Here is a 5,601-nt window from a genome sequence, read left to right on the forward strand (position 1 = left end):
CTGAGTCTCTCCTGTTCCCTAGGATTCGGCCGATACCAAAACAGAATTTCTTTCAACAGGTGGTAGGCTTGACCTTTTTTGCCAGTTCCTTTCACACTCGTTATAGGACCCTATTCCCTACCCCTCTGTCCACTTTTGATGGCTGAGCCATTGTCTTTCTTTAGGCCGGCATCTTGTAACCTTACCTTTGCTGGTAGGTTGCCAGAGCCAGCCAGACTATCTCTTTAGCCATGACTTGGCTGACAGCAGAGCATACTGCCGCCTACCACATCATCTGTTGGCAACTGCCGGCAACTTACGGCCTAGCCGGCAACTGCTGACCCAGCCGGCAGCCAAGATGGCTGCCGGTAGTTGGCGGCTGCCGGCGACCATGATGGCTGTGAGTGGGAAGTCCCTTCTGTTCCAAAGGTTCTTCAGTCCTCCCTTGGACTGCTGCTACAGATAGTGCTGACTCAGTTGGCAGCACGCCGACTGTACTGGTACTGCTGGACTTGCCGGCCGGCAGTGTATCAGCGGTACCTTGTCGGCAATAGTACTGTAGCTGCATGGAAGCCTGAATGGTACATTCTCCCCTTCTATTAGAACCTTCTTTCTGGAGAAAGGCAGTCAATTAGACTTTTACATCCTTTATTACTGTATATATTCACAGTAAGGAGTAGCTTTTTTTCAATGATATCTCTCTCTCTCTTTCTCTAGCTAGCATGCTGGGTATGCCGGCAAGACCTAGCTATGCCGGCTACATGCCGGCTGAACTACTGTATATATTATACAGGTAGCCAGCATATCTTCAGTATAGAACATACTGCAGATAGAAAACTACTATATAGTTTATACTAGTAGTTATTTACAACATATTTTGGATATCCATCACAGGCATTTGCTGAGCCCAACCCTATATTGAATGAATATGATTTCTTCGATATCCTGATTAGAAATCAGCATTAGGATTACCCTACAATATTAGATACTTCAAGGCAAGAGTAATACACTCCTAACCCTTAAAGGGTAGAGCCTTTTTCCTTAAGTCTCCCTGATCAGGAAACTCTATATTTTATAGTAGGAAGACTACAGCAAATAGGCTGAGTGGGATATACAAATATATGTCTTTATTTTCCTTGTCCAGCTGGCTTCATGCTAGATGGACCATACTGTCATATGCTACTATGAAGGCAGCATAATGACTAGACTACAATACATAATGTACAGTAGCCAGTAAATTGCAATATAGACTTACTGCGATTAGAAAACTACAGTACCATTATACAGTAGTATTTTCTGACACACCTTGGGTACCCTTGTACGAGCAATCCGCTGGTACCGTTCATATATTGAATGAATAGTTTTCTTCAATATTCTGATCGAGAATCAGTCATCCTGACCCCACAGTATTAACATTATTTTGGGACAGTGATTTGGTACTTTTCTACCCCTAGGGGTAAGAGTCCTACTTGGAATTACTCTATAGAGAAATCTCCATGTAGTTAATACTGAGGGGAGGCAACAGCATTTGCTTGCAAGGGTACACAAGTATATATCTCTTACTATCCCTTTATAGCTTATTATCCTAAGCTACTCTATTGTAAAGGACATTTATATGTTGATTGTCAAGGAGATAATTCATTGTATACTAATTTGGTTTTCCTTTCTTTACAGAAGGAACACTAGATTCCTTGTGCTGCAGTCCTCTGCAAGGCCAAGAGTAAGTATTTTTACGGTCATAATACTTGCAGGTTTTATGCCCCCTGCAATAATATTTCCGGATCCCTACATTATTGGAACCCACAGGTTTGCAATATATGCCGGACATTAATGTCCGAAGGTTTTGAAAATCCCAAGTCTACAGAGACTAGGGATACAGCTCAATATAAATTACGCAACTGGGTGAGAGGCTTTCAAAAGATCTCTCTAGGACCTTTCCTACCTAATGATAGGATGCGTAAGCTACTATATCCGGAAGCAAGTGAGGAAACAGTAGTGCCTCAGGAACCAACTACATCCCCTGATGGCCAGAAAACCTTTGGGATTAAGGGCAAGAAGTGCTCCAAGGTAGAAGAGGAAAATGTTGCATCGGAATTTCCTCTGCCTATGCTGGCTAAAGAGCCATCGATGTCTACATCTTCGTCTTCTACCCCTAATTTGGATAATGTGATACAATTATGTATTCAGCTGAAGAATCAAATAGAGAGCTTTCATAAACAAAACGAAAAAGTAGGAAATAAAACGCAAGATAGATCCTCGTAAAGTTTCTTTTGTCGTTTCCCAGATGTCAGTCAAACGACCCATGAATCAAGACCTACCAACATGCTCCATAACCAATCCCTGGAGGTTTGAGGAGGAGATGCCGATTTCAAAAGGCAATCTCTGCATCTCAGAGAAAATAGGTGCAGTTTCTTTGGACATAATTTAATTTTGGCCAAGCTTTGATGCTTTCCTTAATTGTTGGGTTCGACTGAAGTACGAACCAAAGTCAAGAAAAGGAACGGAACCAAAGGAGGTCTTGATTCTCGACCATGATAAGGTACAGACTATCCTTTCAGGTAGTCTAAGAAGGCGGGTTATTCAGAGTCGAAGGTATTCTCACTGAATAACGGCCACCCTTTTTTCATGCTCCTACTTCACTCTCATTCCCCTTTATGGGGGAGGCATTTACTTCTGTTGCCAAAGCGGTAGAGGCGGGTAAGCCATGTCCCACACTCGATGAGTGCAAGCCTTTGTCACCTACTTTTCCCAGACAGGAAAAGGCTTGGAAGGAAGACCATTTGACATTTTCAGTAGGAAAATTATACGAGGACGTCGCAAGTCGACAATTCAACGTATGTCTCCCTAAATTGTCTTAGTTGCTCTTGTGTAATGAACAGGAGTCAAAGGTGAGACTTGCGGCATCCTTTTCTCTACAAAACTACATTGAGTTGTGTTCAACCTACGAAAGTACCCCAGACATGCTCATGGTCATAGCCAAAAGGCATATGGCTATCTTGGTGAAGGACCTTTACTCCTTTATGAAGGCTAGGAGAGCATGTAGAGAGTTTGTGTTCGTTGATGCAACAGTAAAACACGAAACAAGGAAGCTAATATCTTCAAACATCTGGGGTAAAGACCTCTTCCCACACGAGGTCACTAAGGAAGTAATTAAGAACGCCACCATGGAGAACATAGGTATTCTCCAAAAATGGGGCATTCCTTTAAAGAGAAAATCTTCTGTGGCTGTGGGTCCCCAACCTAAAATGAAGATTGGAAATGCTGAAAATATCCGGGCTGCTCAACAACATCCCACTATTCCAGTGACCACGGTGCTACAGGCAGATGGTCAGAATTCTAAGCCTACTGACTACTCGAAGCATAAAGAGGCTTCAGCTAGGAGGAATTTTCCTCTCAGGATCGCAGGACCTTCGATCCTTCGGTCCAAAGCCTATTCAAGATGAGCCATTGATGGGAAACAGAAATGTCCCTACCATCATTTCCTTACCCTCTCCTACAGTTCAAAACCCTCCTGGAGGAGTATAACTGAGAGCTATAGAGCATACAGGCGGTAAGAAAACTATAGCTCTTCGAGTTCCAGGGAGGGCTGCTTCGCGTTCACGAGAAGGACTCAAGATATCAATGAGTCATTCGGAACTTGTCGCCACTCAACAAGTTCATAAAAAAACAGCAAGTTCTGAATGTTAATCCTTCTGAACATATGGACCTTGTTCCAATTAAGGGTGTTCGTAGTCTTGTCAGACCTGAAAGGTGTCCTTCTGAACCTTCCAGTCTACCACCCCCCCTTTCTCCTATCTAGAATTCATGTTACAGAGAGTAACATTCATCCTAAGGAAGATACGTGTCGGACTTACAGTCCTAAGTATCTTCAAAGGATTGACGAACTTAACACGTCAAATTCAAGCCTAGAAATAGTTCAGGTATTAATATACCTGATCGAGAGGCTGGAATGGGATGCACCCGAAGTGTCCGGCCAATGTGCATTCAAAGAGATGACCCGGTTCCTGGAACATCACGGACGCCAGATAAGCTTCTAGAAGTCTCGACTTTCTCCAGCTCAGGGGTTTCGATGATTAAAAAACCATCGAAGCCCTCAGTCACATCAACTCTCCTCTTCTTTGGAAATATAAAAGGAGCTCGCGAGGTCTGTCAAGAGACTCAGGTGTTCAGTCAGAATTCCAAAACGCCAACAGGAAAAAGCGCTAAACTTTCCCCAGTTCGCTATGATGACAGACCTGGTGCTAAGGGCACACCGGAAAGATGCGTTAAGAGCTTGGAGAAAACATGCATCAAATGCTTGAAGAGAAAAAAAAAGACTGAGATCGGTCCCTCTTTAATCGCTTCTCTAACAGAAATTAGAGCACGAAAGTCCCAAGACTCTGCTGGTCCTTTCATGGGTGCAGAAGCCCCCTCCACAAGGATCAGACTCCCTACGTCTGATCTGGGACACCGAAGTGATAATAAGACGTCACATTTGAACGTCTCATTCAGTCTTGGTGAAGTTACCCATCCCTCTCTTAAAGAGATGGCACCTACCAGCAGTTCATTTACAACTGTTCCACGATGTGATGGTGGATACTCTATTTCGATTCAAACTGATAGAGTTGGAATGGTCCATGGGCGCAGACATATTCCCTCCCAGATGGGAACAAGTCCCGGAACTGCAATTCAACCTATTCATCACGAGCGTCTTCAAGAAACTACCTCGCTATATAGCCCCATATGAGGATCCTCTAGTGGGACTGATAGACTAGATGAGGCTGGTCCTAGCTCTGACCCTAGGTATATTTCCGAAGGTTCAGAAATTAACTGCCTTCATTTTATCACAGAGAACCCAAACCATTCATTTCATTATTTTCTCGCTCTAGCGGTTAGAAAAAGGTTTGGGATCTTAAAAGACAATATAGAATTCTTAGAAGAATACAAGGCCAAGTCAACTAGAAGACAATATGAGTCTTCCTGGAAAAAGTGGGTTGCGTTTGTCAAAGCAAAAGGACCAAAAGAAAATTCAAAGAACTTCTGTCTGGCCTTCTTTGTCCACCTTCATAGCCAAGGTCTGGCGGCCAATACAATAAATACGTGCAAGTTAGCCTTGACTAGGCCTCTCCTATATGCCTTTCAAGTGGATCTGGCGAATGAAATCTTTAGTAAGATTCCGAAGGCATGTGCTAGGCTGAAGCCCGTGCTACCACCAAAGCCCATCTCTTGGTCTTTGGACAAGGTCTTACATTTGGCCTCATCTGTGAACAAAGAAGATTGTTTTCTTAAGGATCTAACCCAAAAGGTTATATTTCAATTTGCTATCGCCTCTGGGGCTAGAGTTAGTGAAATAGTGGCCCTATCCAGAGATGAGGGTCACATTCAGTTCACAGAAGTGGGAGAACTGAATCTATTTCCCGATCCATCCTTTCTCGTTAAAAATGAGCTACCCACTAAGAGATGGGGTCCCTGGAGAATCTGTCCTCTGTAGGAAGATGTCTCTATATGTCCTGTAGAGTGTCTAAAGGTCTATCTTCGTAGAACTTCAGACTTCAGGGGAGGACAGCTCTTTAAAGGAGAAACTTCTGGATCAAATTTATCCCTAAAACAACTAAAGGCAAAGCTCACCTACTTTATTTGTAG

Source organism: Palaemon carinicauda, chromosome 18, assembly GCF_036898095.1.
Source record: "Palaemon carinicauda isolate YSFRI2023 chromosome 18, ASM3689809v2, whole genome shotgun sequence".
Taxonomy (NCBI): domain Eukaryota; kingdom Metazoa; phylum Arthropoda; class Malacostraca; order Decapoda; family Palaemonidae; genus Palaemon; species Palaemon carinicauda.